The 19,526-nt window shown below is 33.4% G+C and overlaps 1 protein-coding gene and 1 pseudogene across 2 annotated transcripts in view; one reads left to right on the forward strand and one right to left on the reverse strand.

The window, feature by feature from the left end:
- LOC102811823 overlaps positions 1–1,304 on the reverse strand; it is a 5,289-nt pseudogene extending 3,985 nt beyond the window's left edge.
- Positions 1–19,526, forward strand: part of LOC102826306 (RNA-binding protein Nova-1-like) — a 182,390-nt gene that overhangs the window by 51,569 nt on the left and 111,295 nt on the right. The gene's annotated exons all lie outside the window — the stretch shown is intronic.

Raw genomic sequence — 19,526 nt, forward strand, 5'->3', positions numbered from 1 at the left:
CATGAGAATAAGCACATCCCAACTGCTAAACCTCTGGAAAGCTTGGCCTACTCAAGGTTATACAAAACCCTAATGATTACAGGACACAAATATGGATCCTTTTCCAGTCTTTGAATCATTTGACTAGGTCGCTGTTTTCCAAGTTTATTGACACAGATATGTGAGTGGCTTTTATGCTGCATCAGTTTGTTGAAACATTTCAATTGGTAGTCCACCCATTCCTGAAACTTTCTTTTTGCCAGTGCCTCAGTGCAGCTTGGATTTATCCTACAGTATCATTGGCTCTTGATCATATGCTGCCTCTTCAAATGGTTTAATATCAACCAATTATTTTTGGTACAACGATTATTCCTTCCATCTTCTTTTGATGCTTCCTATAGCAGTCAATATTTGCCCTTGTTGTTGTTAAGTTCCGTTGAGTCAGTTCCGACTCATAGTGACTTTGTATAGGGTTTATGAGGAATGGCTTGTGGGTTTGAACTGCCAACCTTGTGTATTGCAGTCCAGTGCTTATACTACAAAATTTCAAGTTGAAACCTGGAATTTTTTTCTTCAATTCTTTCAGCTTGAGAAATGCTGAATGTGTTTGTCTCTTGTGGTTTTCTAACACATGTCAACCCATATTTTATTATAATACTTTGTCTTCTTGAGCTGCACTTTGAAAATTCCTTTTCAACTCTTTTATGTCATAATTTCTTCCAGTTCTAGCTTTTCTATGTTCATGATAACTTTCAGGGTCTCTTCTGACACCCATTTTGGTCTTTTCTTTATTTACTGTATTTTTAATGATCTTTTGCTTTCTTCATGTATGATTTTCTTGATGTTATCCAACAAAAATCACCTGGTCTTTAGTCATTAGTGTCTAATACATCAAATATGATCTTGAGATGGTCTCTGAATTCAGGTGGAATATGTTCAAGGTCATAATTTGGCTCTTGTGGACTTGTTTAATTTTCTTCAGCCTCAGCCTAAACCTGCATTTGGGCAACTGATGATCTGTTCCACAGTTGGCCCTGGCCTTGCTTTAGCAGTTGACATTGATCATCCCACAAATGTAATCAGTTTGATTCCTGTGTATTCCATCTGGTGAGGTCTAAGTGTATAGCTGAAAAACAGGTGTTTGCTGTATCAGACAATGTTGCTTTGCCGTTCATGGGGTTTTCAGTGGCTAACCTTTCAGAATAGTCTGCCTGTCTGTCTTCCTAGTTTGTCGTAGTCTGGAAGCTCTCCTTAAATCTGTTAGGTTACCTTGCTGATATTTAAATTACCGGTGGCATACCTTCTAGCATCACAGCAACAGACATGCCACCACAATATGTCCAAGTGACAGACCAATGACTGATAGTACAGCAAATTGACAGACATGCCCTTTAATGTAACTAAATTTGCCATCATTTTGAAATGATTGAACCAACCTGTACTTGCAACAAATTCTTCATTACTATCACTTTGAGAGCTTTAAATCATTGACAAGGCTTGAAACCTTTTCTTGCACTAAAATAAATTAAATAAGAACCATATGCATGTGTTCCAATTTACCTACACATTTGACTTTGGAACAGAAATAGTTTGTAAACCAGCAATTGTGTTTTGTTGTTGTTAGGCGCCATCAAGTTGTTACCAACTCATTGCGAATTTATGCACAGCAGAACGAAACACTGCTTGATCCTGGGCCAACCTCACTGTTGTTGCCACGCTTGAGCCTACTGATGATGCCACTTTGCCAATCCATCTCGCTGGGGGTCTTCCTCTTTTTCTCTGACCATCCACTTTACCAAACATGATGTCCTTCTCCAGCAGCTGTTCCCCCATGACAGTATGTCGAAAGTGACTCAACAACAAAATCATTATAATGGCAACACCATGCTTCACAGTATAGCAATGCTCTCTAGGGTTTTAAATGTTTCGTTTGTTTTATAAATCAAATCACCATGTCTTCCAAGGCACGTTAGCAGTTTGCAGTCCAGGGTACTCTGACTGACACTCTGTGTTTTGCTCCTACCTTTTTAATTGTAGAGTTCTGAATAATAAACTGTGTTTCTGTCTTACTAAATATACTATATCTCTTGTACTTAAATTCTGTTTACTTTGTTCCTTGTTGTTAAGTGCTGTTGAAATAATTCTGACTCATAGTGACCCTATATGGGTTTCCAAGGAGCAGCTGGTGGGTTTGAACCGCTGATCTTGTGGTTCATAGTCTAGTGCTTATACAACAGCTCCACACCAGGACACTGCTTCTACTGCTATATATATCCTTAAGGTATAAATGCATAAAATATGATTCCCATAATTAAAAGGTTCTAGAAATAGCTCTTTAAATTAGAAATGGTTAGGAATCAATTATATAGTTGAACTGTATACTGTAGCTTCATATACATTAGCAAAGCTTCTATTTCTTCTCTGAGTATCCTTAATACAGAGTGAAACTTCAATTGCCATGTTTTGAGGTGTATTTAAAAGTTACTGCAATTATGACAAGCACCATATTACACTATTTCATCAAACTGTAAAATTGTGACTTTATTTTAAAGGTAAGACTTATCTACATGTTGTAAATCAGGGATTTTCAATAAAGGGTGTATGTATGAATATTTGTTGTTTCTACAGAAAACTAAACTGAAAGTAGTAGAGAAGATGACTGATAAAAGTAAAATCCTTACTTGTATAACTTTTTTAGACTATTGTGACTCCTTACTAGATCCCTCAAGTTTAGATTGTTTTGGATTACTATATTACAGTGTGAATGAGAGAGCCAACTGATAAAGGACATGGCATTATTTGTATTCCATTCTTTATTCTTTGTTTATGTAAACAAATGAATGGAAGTCAAATTATTTCCCATTTTTGACTTTTGTAAGTAAGTACAGTATCAGAAAAGGGGTCAGTGTGCTTTTTGGGTAATTGAAACTCCAGGAATATACAGTAGGGATCCAGAACTTGTTTTAATATTTTTATATAAAAATAATAAATTAATGTATAGCATGTGATATTAATCATACTGATTTGGAAGACATGGCTACACATACATACCTTTGCCATTAAAATAGTGAACAACTCTGGGACCTTATGAAAACGTTTACTTGCTTGTTTGAGATAGCTTCGCTGAACAATTTGTATCAGCACTGTTGATAATAGCCTGGATAGTATGCTGTGCAATTTACTCGAGTTACTCCATTTAGTCTTTGGAATTAAATGCTGCTCCTCTTTTAAGATAAGAAACAGATGCTCAGAGTTACATATGTAAAAGGAATAACTACTTATTCAGTTAGACGTCTGAGACATAAGTTATCAGTAATTTCTTAAACTTTTTTGGGGGGAGTGCTCTTCATAGAGCCTTTTGAGAACCTAACAAAGCTTATGAATCATTTCCATAGAAAAATGTAAAAATGGACCCATGTAATATGTCTTCATTTTAGTATGCACTTTTATAGAATTCTCGAATTTCCTGAATCCTGTATTTGGAACTCAGAATGGGAATCCCTAATTTATCATTCTTTTTAAATAAAAATACCAAGAAATTCTGAACTTCTTTTTTGCTGTTGTCACTCAAAAGAAATATTTTTATTTACATTATGCATTGGTATGTTGGGTTAAAGCACTGGGACTGTAAGGCAGTTTGAACCAAAAGGTCTGCAGTTCAAACTCAACAGCTGTTCCTTGGAAAGCCTACACAGGGTCACTATGAGTCAAAACCGACTCAATGGCAATTAACAATGACATCGAGTACCCTTAATTTGTTTTCATAACCTAATCAGGAATATTTTGAAATAATGAGCACAGTTACTGCTTCATAGTAGTATTAACCAAGTAGCTGTGCTTAGAGATAGATTTGAATGAAAGCATAGTGTTGTGTGTCTTAGGAAATAATCGTTGAATTTGATCTTCTAATCGACCAAAAATAAATCTTGTGTAGAAAAAAAAGTTTTGTAATAAATATAGGATATAGTAATGGTGTCTTGTGTTAAAGAATTAATGTTATCTTTCACTTGGTTAGCTCATTGTTTATTTGGAATAAGTACAAAGACTAATTGCTAGGTCTGTTTGATTTTTGAGAAGAAGATCAATTTATATGGGATCACTTTTAAAGGTCCAATATGTGAAAATATTTTATATTGTTTAAATTGTTTAATTGGTTCATAAAATTATTTTCTAATATAAAGTAATTGAGAATATTGGAATTTCTTTTTTCTATTGCCTTTTAGCTACTGCCATCTTCCTTGCGCTTCAGATCTGATCTCACCTATTTTGGTTCATTGAATTGTCGTTTAAAACAAAAGCAATAAATCAGCTGAATAGAATGAAAAAGCTTATCACACACTTATGTGGTTTTGAATATTTAGATAACTAGAAATAATTATAAATCAGTATATTATGTTTGAGATTTCTTGTTTCAACATATGTATATTTTAACATTCTGATTTATAGTTATGTTGTGAATTGAAATTGAATAACTGTATTTCTACTTTTTTCTTCAGTCATTCTTAACATTTAATTTTTAAATGAATGGTAACCCATCTGTGCAGGGCTCTTGTGACTGAATGATGTATTCTGTTTTTCTGTGGCACAGTTTTCAGACAGCCACATTTGTTCTTAAAAATTTTCATTTTCTATAGTACCTTTCATCCCTGTATATATGTACAGGAGTCACTTCACCCACCACCGAATTGCAGCCACTTCTGAGGTGGAACGCAGCAACTGTTTAACAGCGCACTTTCCCCTAGGTGCTGACAGCTGCAGAAGAAATTGTACATGGTCCTGTACAGAAGGTATTTCTCCACTGTGCCATCTGCAGAGTGAAACTGACTAGGAGTACTACATAGACTGTAAGTTTCTTGTGTACCTGCCCCAGACTGGAAAACCCTATAAGAGAAAATAACAAATGACTGGAAAGCATCATCATTTAAAAAACATACTGAAGTCAGTTAAACTTAACACTGCTCTCCCTGGCTCTAAATTTTCCTTTGAGGTAATCTAATTTGTGATGAGTACCCAACTGAGTAACAAACAGATGGACGCATTCCTTGGAAATTATTTTATACTAAAAACACATGAAACTAAAATATTTTTATAAATATTTCTCTTTTAATGAAACTTGGAAGAATCAGATTGTTTAAAAATTATTTTAAATAATCAAAGTGTATGTAATACACTTTTATAGTTAAATCCTTAAATTAGACAGTCATCTTGTAATAAATGTAGGATCTAATAGGATATATGAACATACTAGTTAGCTTTGCTTGTAGTGATTTATGTTTTAATCTTAATCCTTCTAGTTTTTTGTGAGTTTTGCCTCATAACTTGTTCATGATGAGTCTTGTTTCAATTTTTCTTTTAGAAACATTGAGGTTCAATTTTTTAGCATATTGAAACAAAATAAAGGAGAGAAAAACTAAATATTTAAATTCCCATTTAATGTATTCAGTAGTCTCTTTTCTTTAATTCTTTAATTTTTTTTTAAAGCAATTTCACAAGAGTGCTATCACTATAGTTTGGCATATTTACACTTTACAGGATAGGAAAATAACATTACAGATTACTGTGTTGTTACACAGTGTGATATGAATTGTTATTTCATGTCATTGTTTTGTTATTTTAATAAATAGTATGACTTACTTTAAAAAAAAATGTTTTTGTACATTGTTAGACATTTCTGTGGGTAAAAGTTTGGGTTTAATGGTCTTCTGAGTCTTAATAATATGAAATATAATGTCATTTGCTTTAAACTTAATAATATTTGTGCATATTTCTATGCTTACAGATTTTCAGTGAAGGTAGATAAAATTTAACTTCTTTTGGCCAGTGTCCTTATTTTTAATGTTAGGTAGGTGGAAAAAATAATTGCCTAGAGACCCTTTCTTTCAGTGTTTTCTGTTAACTGGGGCAGAATTCTGTTTTAAGAATTGTACTTTACATTATATAATGAAAACATTTCTGGTGCAAGTAACTTTGTTCTAATTAGAATGTTATTTGTGTTAATAAAATGCTGAATAATAGTGTTTTAGAGTCAAAATGGTTTTATTTTTCTATAAAGATTTTTCCATGTTTCTTGAGTTTTGTAGTGAACTTAGCCCACTGCTTTTATAGAATATTTATTTAGTTAAATGCAATCGGATTTCTATCATATTTGTCATGGAAGGATCATGTGAATGAAACATAAAACTAGTTGTTATTAATATATTTATTTATTTAAATAATAAGAAACCCTCATATTTCAATTATGATTTTCACCTCTTATTACCTAGATTTAGTTATTACTTCATTTAATAAAGCATTAAACAAGAAAACAGTTTTTAAAAGTATATAGTGTATATAACAATGCAGTTACGTATTTTTAGTAATAGGGTATTTTATTTGCTTTATGTGGATCTTTAATACTTTGTAAAATGTAACTAATTGTAATGCCATTCATTTTATTAATTGAATAAATCATATTTGACAGAATAGGTAATATTTTTATATAATACTTTGTTTTAATGATGAGGTACCCACTATGTTGTTTGTGTATGCCATAGTATTTAATTTTAGATGATGCAGGATATTTGTTTTGTGTTTCACCTTCTGGGGATCATATAAGTTTGACAGCTATAAAAATCAGTTTTTAACCATAAGAATCTAGTACTTGAATACACTAGAATTGGAATTTAGAAAGGGGGATAAGGTGGGAAATTTCATATTTACTCAGTTTGCTTAGCATTGTTTTCATTTAATGGAGATATGCTTACTTGTGTAATAAAGAAGAAAAGAAAGGAAAATATTGCTGTTTCAGTTATTTGGAAAAAACTTATTGTATATATTTAAATTTGGAGATTATTCTCATTCTGTACAGTATCATAGATAACTAATATAACTACTTGTTTATTTTATGTGCTGGGACTTCTCTTACTCTAAAGGATCGGAACTGTGTTTGGGATTATGATTTAATTTACTTTTACGTAGTAATCCTGGAATTCAGGAATACATACTGTATTAAAAGTTATTAAACATACTGAATCTTTTATTTTTGCTTCATTGCAATTGTCTTTTCATACTAGGAAAAATAAAGTAAATGTATAGATAATTTTTTTTTTATATTTAGCCATGTGTTCTTAGATCTCTAGTAATGGTTTTGCAATATCTGGCTTTCATTTAGAGACCTTAAAAATAAATATTAGAGGCATCTGAATAAATAGTGAAATTTGTGTGAAATAAGAATGTACAAGGAAGTCTATTTTGAGTATAGATTTTATTTAATTTGTAAATTGGTTTTTAAAAACTACTCACATTTTGTAATAGAGTTTCTATTCATGCTTTAAAAATCTTAGATGGCTCTCAATTTATAAAATATACTGTATCTTCTAAATTAAGGACATTTTTTCAAATGCATTTCAAGCAGACTTATAAAATTTTTTTGACTTATCAAATTTGTCATGTGATTAAAGTATTGTGCATTATATGAGGTGATTGGGTAATTCTTTTTATACTGAATATTCAATATTTGAGTTACTTTAATTAATAAAGCTCTAATATTCCAGACATCATTTTAATAATCCCAAATAAATTATGTGTACAAAACAATGCATGATTTTTTGGATGATAATATTTTGGAAATAACTATGAAAACTTTTTTTGTTTTTAATCTCAGATCAATAGGTGATAAAATGCTTATGTAATTACCTTAGTCTTCACTATTCTTATTTTATATTATCAATTTCATTTGAACAATTCTGCACTTATTTCTCAATGTAGATTAAATTAGTTGAATGTATGAATTTGAAAAAATAAATTGTTAATGCCACAATTCTTACTATCTTCCATACTGGGTGTTTATTAGTTTAGACATTTTCTTTAACTCTGAAATTTCTAGGTGTGTGTGTATGTGTTCGCGCGTGGGTGCATGCTTCTGTGTTTATCAACTTTCTAATGTATTTTATGAAGCTTGATCTCAAGTTCTGACTGCTACTTTGTAGCTATTTAATCAAGTGTAAATTGCTTAACAACTTTAAGGTGTTTTCTTATTTGTTAATTGGGAATGATTATACCTACCTCACAGGGTTGTTGTGAGAAAAAAAACAATAAACCATATGTGTAAGAATGTTTAACATCTAGTAGATGTGAACTGTATAAGAAATGAGTGGTATGAAAACTTTTCAGTGGCATCATTGCCTTCAGGATAAAACCTAAATTCCTTGATGTCACATTTAATCTGACTCTTCTTTAAATCCTCAGCCTCCTTTCTTTCCTTGCCAACTATATGTAACATTGGTACTATACTCCTTGTAATTCCCAAAATATATCACATTACTCTTTGGGGAATAAGTTATGTTTAAAATATTACTTATTTTGCATTCTCCTTTACCCCCCTACACTGTTATTATCTGTTTAAGTCAACTTCATATCTTAAGCCTCAGTGTATATATCTATTACATTAGGAAGACGTTTCCTGTCTTTTCTTTCTCTTTAAAAAATTTTGTTATATACTTCTCCAATTTTGTTACACACTGAAAGCTTTTGCTTATTTCTGTTCTAGCAGTTATATGTAATGTAACTGCCTTTGTGCATGTCTGTGTTCTCCACTAGGTAAAAAATAATGAATGTGTAATCTGTCTTGTTTAACTTTGTCCCAGGACTTAAGCAGTTACTACAACTCAGTAAATGAGTGAACATTTTATTAATCGATGTAAATTTCCCCTACCCAAATTCACAACATATATTATCACGTGCTTTATACTTCTTTCAGTAAAACAGTATTGATTTTTTAAGTATTTATGAAATAGATACGCTTTACATATTAACATCAAATTTATGGCCTTATAGTCAGACTACTTTGCCCAACTTTTCTCATTCTTAACAAGTTTATTAAAAGAAATGGACTTAGTAGGGTGCAAGTAGACATTTGCTTTATTCTTTTCAATCACTATACCTGCAATCCCACTCAGTGTTTTTCCTTGCCCATTGATTGTGTTGGACAGGCTTTTTTTTTTCACATTCCTCTTTTCTCATTCCATTTTACTTTTATCACTCACTGGCATTTCAAATTAAGCTTATTTTTCAGGGGAAGGAAAAGTAGGATAATAAAATTCTAAGCTCTCAGACAGCATAATATTTTACCCTCACATAAGCCTTGCTTGAAGCAGGTTTTCAAATCTGAGTGGGAAAAGAGGATAGGACCATAATCAATTAGTAGACTTAATGCATTAATTTTTAAAATATATTTTTCTTTCCTTTTTTGTTATTACTCACTGTTCTGCCTCTGGGTCTTCTAAGTTTTGGGGTTAGAAGTAGGGAAGAATTAAGCATAGTAAAGATCTTCCTTGAGGTATGTTAGAAGCCTATATGCATTATTTTACATTTCTGCATTCATAGAAGGTTCCCAGTGTTTGGGTTAAGTCAGCTGCAATTCCTTTCATGCACTTGATACGTCCTTATTTGTTTGCTTTTATCTACCAGTCTCTGACATTCTAGTCTACATTCAGACACTTTCTTCTGGGCTTGTCTTGACCCATTTGCAGCCTGGTGGGTAGAGCTGCTTTAAAAATGGCTTAGTGTGGTGCTTTTCCCAGTGATCCCCATCTATCCCATGGGAAATGATACATCTTGACTCCATCAAGCTCTGGAATGAGTTTAGTTTGACTCTTTTCTTCTGGAATTACTGGTCATTCTAAGGAGTAGTTCAGACAGTTTTCTCTGTCATCAGTAGGTAGCTTGCCCTCTTGCCTTAAGACTTTTTTTTTTAGACCCAAGTCAAGTGTCTGTTCTAATTAGTTTCCTGTCATTGAGTGTCCCATGTTCTAAAGGACATAGGCCAAACTCAAATGAATCATTTGTACTAATGAGGACTGCGTTCTTATTGGTAACTTACATAAAGTGCTATTTTATCATTTTATAAATATATGTTTCCCTAATCAGATTTTTAAAATTTTTTGTGACAGCCACTGACTTACTCACTGGTGAATTTCTTACTGTCTTGTCCCTGTTACATGCTCAGTATATTATTTATAAATAAATGAATCTACACAAATGTAATTTCAATTTCATTTTGATTTAGAAATACTATGATCTCACAATCAACCCACCTAGTGACCAATAGCTTCTTCTTTACCATTACTGACCATATTTAGTGATATATTCAAATCTTGAAACTCTTTAAAAAAGGAAAACCCTGCAATTACAGGTTGTTGTTTTTTTAACTTGCAAGAAAAAAGTTTATCAAGTTGTTGTTTAGCTATATAAAAGTAACTGGTATTTTATTCTCCTTATTAATTTTTGTCCTTGTTCCAAAATGTATTTTGTAGACAGGCATTCATTTTTATGCCAATGGATTTTTTGTGTATGTTTCTTTCACTCAATGAATTATTGATCTTCATCCCTTCTTAGTCAAGTTGTTTTCAGGTTTTAGTTTTATTTTTGGCTAAATTTCTTTCATTTTTGCTATATGTCTTCATTTTCTTCCTTTTTTTTTTTTTTTTTAAAATCTAATTGATGCAGTTAACTATGAGAAGTGAAGATAAACATCTTTTTCAAGCAGTGTCTGCTTGGAAGTAAAAACCAAATCATAATTGCAGTATTTTCCTTTTTTAAAGTATTAGTATTTGAATGTATCACTAAAGATTGTTAGAAATGATGAAGAAGAAGCTGTTGGTCACCAAGTGGGTTGTGAGGGCATAGTATTTCTAAACCAGAAAATTAAAGTTAGATTTTTATGGTGTGCAGTTCTAATTTTTAGCCAGACAATTCTGTTGTTTTCTTGAGGGATTATCTAAAAAAAGATGCCTCAAATAATAGGGAATGGACATTAAATTTCTGTCATTCCTCAATAGCATAATTTAATTTTCTTTATCACTAAAATTTAACCAGAAGTATGACTCTTCGGTATATTTGATCAGGAAAATATATCATAATTAGATAATTTGGGAAATCAAAATTGTATTGTAAATAGAGATAATTGAACATTTATTTCTGTGTTTACGACTCCCCTAACCCCTTTTAAAGCTTCAAATACCAAATGATCTTCAAGTTATTTTTTTTTCCTAAGTGAAAAAGTAAAAATAATCTCTCTTCAAATACTATCATTATACTTTAAAATAAATTTCTATATCAGCTATCTCAGTAACTGTTACTCCTTATTTCTACATTGAAATATGAAAAATATCATATACAATTCTATAGTTTTATGTTTATGTATTCCATATTTCTACATTGTTGTTGTTGTTAAGTGTATTTGATTCTGATTCATAGTAACCCTTTATAGGGTTTCGAGGAGCAACTGGTGAGTTTGAACCACTGACCTTGAGTTTCAAATCGACCTTGAGGTCCAGGGCATTATCCTGTAGTTGGAATAGGGGAAATGGAAAATGTTACTTTTTTTCTTTTAAATTTTTACTGTGTGTTGAGTAAAGGTTTAAAAGCAAGATCATCAGTTTTACATGCAATAAATCATACACTTTGTTTCATCTCAATGATTGCAATCCCTTCCATGGAATAACAGTTATCCCATTTGCTCCCTGTGGTTTCTGTTTCCGCTCCACCCACCTTCCCATGTCTTTTCAATTTTGTCCTTAGGTAAAAGTTGCTTTTGATTTTGAATGATTGACCATTCCATGTTGAGCATATGTTCCTGGTGGTGTTGTTCTCCCTATATACAATGTAATGCTTGGTTGAAAATTGGAACATGAAGGTGAGTTCCATTCTAAACTTGAAGGTGGTAGAAAGCTGTAGTTTGGGGTTCCTCCACCAGTCTCTTTCTGACCAATAAACCCAATCTTTTCTTTATATTTTTGAGTGTTGCTCTATATTTTTTCCCACTCTGTCATTCTAATATGGTCTTCTGGTTTCAGAGTAATGGAGACTAATGGTCACATGTTCTGTTAGTCCATTGGGCTAATTGATTCCAAGCATCTTCAGTTCTCATTCTTCTTCTTTCTTCTGCACATGGAGAAACCAATAGTTGCACCTTAGATGGCTGCTCATAAGCTTTTATGATCCCAGATGCTACTCACCAAACTAGGTTATAAAACATTGTCTTTGTGGACTGTGTTATGCAGTTGACCATGATGTCCCCTGAGATTATGGTCCTGAGCCCCCAGGCCCAGCAACTTGTTGCCTTAAGATGTTACATAATATCTAAGAAGTTTTCATCATTTTGACCGTTGTACGCATTCATAATTGTGTTTGTAGCAAAGGTAAATACCCAAGTACAAATATCCTTTATAATTTGTGGGTATATGCCCACTCGTCTTCCCACACCCTTTCAGTATGTATATCTTGTCCACGCATCTTCATTCAGAACACTGCTGTTCAAGAGTTGTATATATAACACTATTTACCTCTTTCCCATTTATCTCTTCCATACTCCTTGTCTTCATCATGCTTCTGTTTTCCTTCCTCGTTTTGTATATTGCCCTTCCTGTTACCCAAGTTAATATTTGTGTACTGTGGATTACTCACTGTTCCCCCCAATCCGTAATAACCATCAGAGTATTTCTTTAGCATGAAAACCTTTTCTTGAGTTTTTACAATAAATAGTACTATCATACAATATTTGTCCTTTTGGAATTGACTAATTTCACCCAGCTGTTCTCCAGATTCATCCCTATCATGAGGTAGTTCACAAATTCATAGTTACTCTTTATTGATTACATAGTGTTCACTTGTGTATGTGTACCAGTGTTTGTTGATCCATTCGTGTACTGATGGGCATTTAGGCTGTCTCCATCTTTTTGCTATTGCGAGTAAGGCTGTGATGAACATTGTTGTGTACTAGACATGCCAGTAAAACAGGTGATATTTTAATATGTAATACATGATCATTTTAGTCTCTCCATTAGCACTCAACTGGCATAGAAATTTTGGTGAGAGGATATATTGGCCTTTTTGTTAGGTGAAATGGAAATTATGGCAGAGCTCAGGATTAGTTAAATGCCAAATGATACGAAGTTTGGTGTTGGTGATGTGCTGTGGAGTCGGTTCCAACTCATAACGACCCTGTACAGGGTTTCCGAGGCTGTACATTTTTATGGGAGCAGAAAGCCTCTTTTTCCTACGGAACAGCTGGTAGTTTCCAACTGCTGACCGTGAGATTAGCAGCCTGATTCATAACCACTACGCTACCAGAGCTCCTTAACCTGAAGCCAAACCCTTATCTTTGAGTCAATTTTGACTCATAGTGACCCTGTTATTGCTGTTAAGTGCTGCTGAGTCAATTCCAACACATAGCAACACTGTATAGGGTTTCCGAGGAGCAGCTGGTGAGCTTGAACTGCTGACCTTGCAGTTCAAATGGCTTTGCAGTCTGGTGCATTAACCCACAGCACCACACCAGAACTCCATAGTGACCCTATAGGACAGGGTAAAATTGTCCCATAATGTTTCCAAAAGCTGTAAATTTTTATGAAGCATATAGAAGTTTCCAATTAAGGCCCAGTTTCCTTATTATTTGCCATTTGTCTCCCATGAGTTAGAAGTCAAGTTCTTAACCACTCTGCCACCTGGATTCCTTCATAAGATGAAACATGGTATAAAATATGGTCATACGATTCTTAGTTTTAAGTATAGAGAAATACTGTTTCTTTCTTTCAATTTACCTACTTATCAAACTTTGCAGTAATTGAAACATTCTACTTACTTTACATTTTAACACATTGAGTCAGAACTGACACATTACACCGTTATGTCAGTTCTGACTCATAGTGGCCCTGTATTAGGTTTCCGAGGAGCGACTGGTGGGTTTGAACCATCGATGTTTCAGTTAGCAGTCCAGTGCTTATCCTATTGTACCACACCAGAATTCTCCCTGTATTTTTCACTGTTTTGGATAACCCTTGTGGATTTTGAAAGTTTTGGGGAACATACTTATGAAAATTAAAATGCTGGGGAGTTTACAGATTACATATGTACTTACCAGTATTTTCCAGTGGGAAAATTAAAGTTTAAAATATAATTTCCCAACATATCCCTCCTGGTGTATATGTGTTATTTCAAAAGTGTGTTATTCCATTTTTTCCCCTTTCATTTTTACAATCTATTTTTCAGTTATTATATTGTGTCTTGTTGTTGTTAAGAGCCATTGAATTGATTCCAACTCATAATACCCTCGCTGTACAGGGTTTTCTGAGGAGCAGCTGGTGTGTTTGAACCACTGGCTGTCTGATTTGCTATTCAGTGTTTTTCCTACAGTGTCACACCATTTTTCCTACAGTGTCACATGTTGTTGTTGGTAAGTGTCATTGAGTTGGTTCTGACTCCTAGCAATCCTGTATATGGTTTCCAAAGAGTGGCTGGTGGGTTTGAATCACCAGGCTTTCAGTTAGCAGTCCAGTGCTTATTCTGCAATACCACACCATATTGTGTAGGAATTTATAAATCCTTTAAGGTCATGCAAGATGCTCAAAATTAAATTAATTATGAACTTAAAATTTCTTAAAATATCAATTTGAAAATATATGTACATACATAATTCTAGATCTTGGTTATAATGAAAATACCTCACTTGGGTTATGGTAAAATGACAAATAATAAGGAAATTGGCCTTAATTGGAAACTTCTATATGCTTCTCTTTGTGTTATCATACTGCAGTGCATGACATATTCAGCATGTCTGAAACAAAAATCAGTAGTTTCCCATATTCATTTTGTCTCAGAAACTTTTTATTTCTTCTTATGCTATCACTATATACTTTGCTCTCATGGCCAAAATGCTGTTGCCACTCTCTACTTTTTCCTCTCCTTTGACTTGACTACAACCTTATTTATTACCAGATCCTATTAATTTTCCTCTCAGATGTATCATCATTCTGTAACCACAGCATCCATCAGCTCCTATGTGGGAGAAAGGTGACACTTTTCTGCTCCTGTACAGATATTTGGTCTCTGAAACCCTATATAGGGTTCAATGAGTCAGAATCAACTCAATGGATTGCTGTTGGTTTTAGGATTGGTATCATTTCCCAAAGATTCCTGGTGTGGTGTGCTGTATGATCAGTACTCGACTGCAAACCACGAGGTCAGCAGTTCAGACCCATCAGCAGCTCCTTGAAAACCCTATACGGGGTCATTATGAGTTGGAACCGACTCAATGGCACTTAACAACCACAACATAGTTTCCCCAAGAGATCCCTGGTGGTCTAGTGGGTTACACATTGACCTGCTATCTACAAGGTCAGCAGTTTGAATCCATCAGCCCAGTTCAGTTGGAAGAAAAATGAGACTTTCTGCTCCCATAAAAGCCACAACCACACCCAACAGCATATAACCACCACAACCACAACCATCATTTCCCAAGAGTTGTATACTAGGTTTATCTTTGGGTTTGTATTGCAGTCACCTTGAGAGTATAAAACACTTATTATTCACTTCTGTGCTTTCCACAGAGGATGTCCTCATGAATCACTCAATGAGTTGTGATTTAGTTTAGTTCTGGTTTTAAAGTTTTAGAAATATTGAGTAAATTGGTGAAAGTCAGATCAGTGCTACAATTTAAAATTAATCACACATCATTACAACTTGATAATATCCCTTTTAGTGTTAACCACACTAGGAAAGTGCCTTAAAAGGATATGAATAATAGTCTATTAAGAACACTTGGCTTGGTCTTAATTATGTGAAAACAATTTTTTTTTTTTTTTTTTACTAGTAATATGCTAGTATGTGCCAGTTTGTAGACTCTTCCTTTTTTCTCTTTGTTCCCATTTTGAAAATATAGTTACATGCCATTTTGAGAGAAATCATTTTAGAAAAAGGCTTTTAATTGTTCTCTCTTTACTTTTGTCCTTTTCTATCTTTTTGGGAGATACATAATGCAAATGGAAAGCAAGCTTCTTTTGAAATGTTACAAAAGACTTAAATACCATTTCCACCATGGGTCTGATTTATCCTAGTAAGAGAATACAATAGCCTCCATAAAAGAGCAACAGTGCTGCAGACTATTGTAATGCTTCCTGTGCCACAAATTTATAGATTGCTCATTTTCCCCTTTGGCCTTTTTTCATTATAATCCTTGAAGATAATCAGTGGTTTTGAATTTTTTTCATAATGATGATAATGTTATTTCAAGTCAGATTGAATTTGAATATATGCTTATTCTTGCTTTTATGGGGTCCAGTAAAGTTATTTGAATGAATATGTTATGCTTATACGTGAGAGATCCTTTAAAATGTGGTTCTCTTGAAAATATTCCTATTGGTGTATACTTATGAACATTTTTATACCTCAATCTTATTTTCTTTTAATTTCTCCTTAGTTTCTTTAGAAAGCATAGTCACACTCAAGCACACACACATATGCTTACGTGCATATATAAGAGATCTTAATTTTATAAATTTACTTTTTATATATTCTAATGTCTTAATTATTTCTTTGGAAAAGATAAATTTTCAAATCTATATGATTTTATTTTAGCTAATTTGACTATAATATTTGAAGCCTATGCATGTTTTATGATTTATTTCCCAGATTTGACTAAGTCAATATTAATATTGCTTGTCTACATTATATGATATGCTGTCCTTTCATGGTTTATATGGTGTTTATAAAATTTATATAATTACATTTCTTTTAATTGTGTAATATTTCATTATCCTTAATAATCTTTCATTAGTTAATTCAGTAATTGTTTATTTAGTAATACTGTGTGCCAGATACACATGCTGAGGGTACAGAAACTTCCTATTCTCATGGAGCTTATATTCTTAGGAGTGATGAAGGAGAGATAAACCTTTAACACCAAACAATACATCATTTCAGGTATCATAGTGCTATGAGGGGAATAATGGATTAGAAAGTGTCAGGGAGGGCTATGTGTTAGTTAGCACAGTAAAGGGAAACTCAAAGTAGTTTTCAAATATTTGAGTTTAGATCTAAGTGATTATAAGGAAAAAGTAGTATCCAGGCATCGAGAATAGTGAGGGCAAAGGTCCTTGGATCAGGATGAGTTTGACATATTTGAAGAACAGAAAGATATGGTATATGGATAGAACATTATTACAGAGAGACTATGGCAGGAGGTGAGGTCTTGGAGATAATGTAGAGTCCAGAATAAGTAGACTATAGTAAGGAATGAGAATTTTATTCTCTGTATAATGTGGGAAACATTTGATTGAATGCTATGATTTGATTGACAATGAGCAACACTGCCGTATGAATGGTGAACAAGGAAACGGGGTAAGGACAAAACAGGTAATTAAGTTTTTTCAGTAATCCTAGTGAGAAATTATTTTGTCCTCCTGTAAGATGTATTCTGGAAAAAGCACTGTTAGAAGCGTCATTAAACTTATTAGCTAATGGGTTAAAAATGGAGCAGTCAACAGTATCAGGCATACTTGAACATTAAATATACTTTGAATATATAATTCAATGAATATATACGATTCCTTGGTAAATATGTACCATAATTGATTTAAATTACATCTATACTTTTGATTATTTAGTTTTCCACATATTTTTGTCTATATAAAAAGCATTAATCTTTATTTATATGTCTTACTACATTACCATTTTATAAATAATTAGTATGATAGTGAGACAGTTTTAAAGACAGAGAACTGTATCTTGTTATTTTAATTTTCTACCTTTGATTACTAACCCGAGTTAAATTTTAACGTGTATGTTTTTGCCAGTTGCTCATTTTCTGTTGTGAATTTTATATGTTGTAGTTAGGTACCATCCAGTTGGTTCTCATTCATAGAGACATGATGCACAACAGGACCTTATGCACAGCACTGCTCAGTCGTGTGCTGTTCTCACAATCATTGTTAGATTGAGCCCATTGTTGTGGCTATTGTTAATTTTGGAATGTTTGATGTTTTCCTTATTGACTTGAATGGCTGTCCATATTAACTGATACGATGATCTAAAAAACCTCATTTTGACTCTTTTGGGTTCTGTCGTATATGAGCTTGTCTACCTGACCTTTATGCTTTAGACACTCTTGATCACCTTTCAAACAAGAAGGACCTTCTGGATCCCTCTTCTCTCAAATCTTTAGTGGGTTGACTGTCTGATTCTTAAATCAGCTTAAATGTCCCTCGTGAAAGGCATTGTTTCCAGCCTCCTCACACAACATCCTGTCTTACTCGTATGAGAGTCTTATTATATAATAGTCTCCTATTGATTTTCATTTTTTCTTTCAGTCTTTCATGATCTTTGTAGCATAATTTATTCTTCATTATTTATTGTTTTTCTACCAGGTATGAGGAAAGTGCTCTTTTGGGCTATCACGTTGTTTTTAGGTGCTGTCAACTTGATTCTGACTCATAGCAACCCTCTATGTACAACAGAGTGAAACACTGCCCAATCATGTGCCATCCTCAAAATTGTTATGATGTTTGAACCCATAGTGGCTGTCACTATTTGAACCCATCTTTTATGGGTTCTTCCTCATTTTCACTGATCCTCCACTTTATCAAGCATTATGTCCTGCAGGGTCTGGGCCTGACAACGTATCTAAAGTATGAGAGACGAAGTCTTGCCATTGTCATGTCTAAGGAGCATTCTGCTTTATTTATTCCAAAACAGATTTGTTTGTTCATCTAGCAATCCGTGGCATTTTCTGTATTCTTCAGCTACACATTTCAATTGCATTGATTCTTTTATGGGTGTCCTTATTCATTTTTCAGCTTTCCCAGGCATATGTTGTTGTTGTTGTTGTTGTTAAGTGCCATCAAGTTGATACTAACTCATAGGACCTTATGCACAACAGAACAAACACTGTCTGCTTATGCACCATCCTCACAATCTGTGATATAGTGGAGCCTGTTGTTGCCACCACTCGGCCAATCTTTGTTACTCAGTATCTTCCTCTTCTCCACTGACCCTCCACTTTTCCTAGCATGATGTCCTTCTCCAGGGACTGGTACCTTCTGAAAACATGTCCAAAGTATGAGGGATGAAGTCTCACCATCCTTTTTTTTATGGAACATTTTGGCTGTACTTCTTCCAACACAGATTGGTTTGTTCTCTGGCAGTCTATGATACTAATATTCTTTTCCAACACTATAATTCAACTGCATTAATTCTGCTACAGTTTTCCTTTATTTATTCAACTTTTACATGCATATGGGGTGATTAAAAATACCATGGCTTTGGCCAGCTGAACCATAGTCCTCAAAGTGATGTCTTTGCTCTTGAACATTTTAATGTGATATTATTCGGCAGATTTGCCTACTGCAATACGTCCTTTGATTTCTTGACTGCTGCTTCCATGAGTATTGATGTTGAACCTAAGCAAAATGAAATCTTTGACAACTTCAACCTTTTCTCCATTTATCGTGATGTTATTTATTGGTTCATTTGTGAGGAATATTTGTTTGTTCTGCTGTGAGGTGCAGTCCATACTGAAAGCTGTAGTCTCCGATCTCAGTCAGTAAGTATTTCAATCCTATTTATTTCCAAAAAGATATGTCATTTGTATATCTCTGGTTGTTAATGAGTCTTTCTCCAGTCTTTTTACGATGTTCCATTTCACATAATGCAGCTTTTCAGATTATTTGCTCAGCATACAGATTGTATAAGTATAGTGAAAAGTCACAACCCTAGCACACACCTTTCCTGATTTT

The sequence above is a fragment of the Chrysochloris asiatica genome, unplaced genomic scaffold (assembly GCF_000296735.1).
Source record: "Chrysochloris asiatica unplaced genomic scaffold, ChrAsi1.0 scaffold00017, whole genome shotgun sequence".
Classification (NCBI taxonomy): Eukaryota; Metazoa; Chordata; class Mammalia; order Afrosoricida; family Chrysochloridae; genus Chrysochloris; species Chrysochloris asiatica.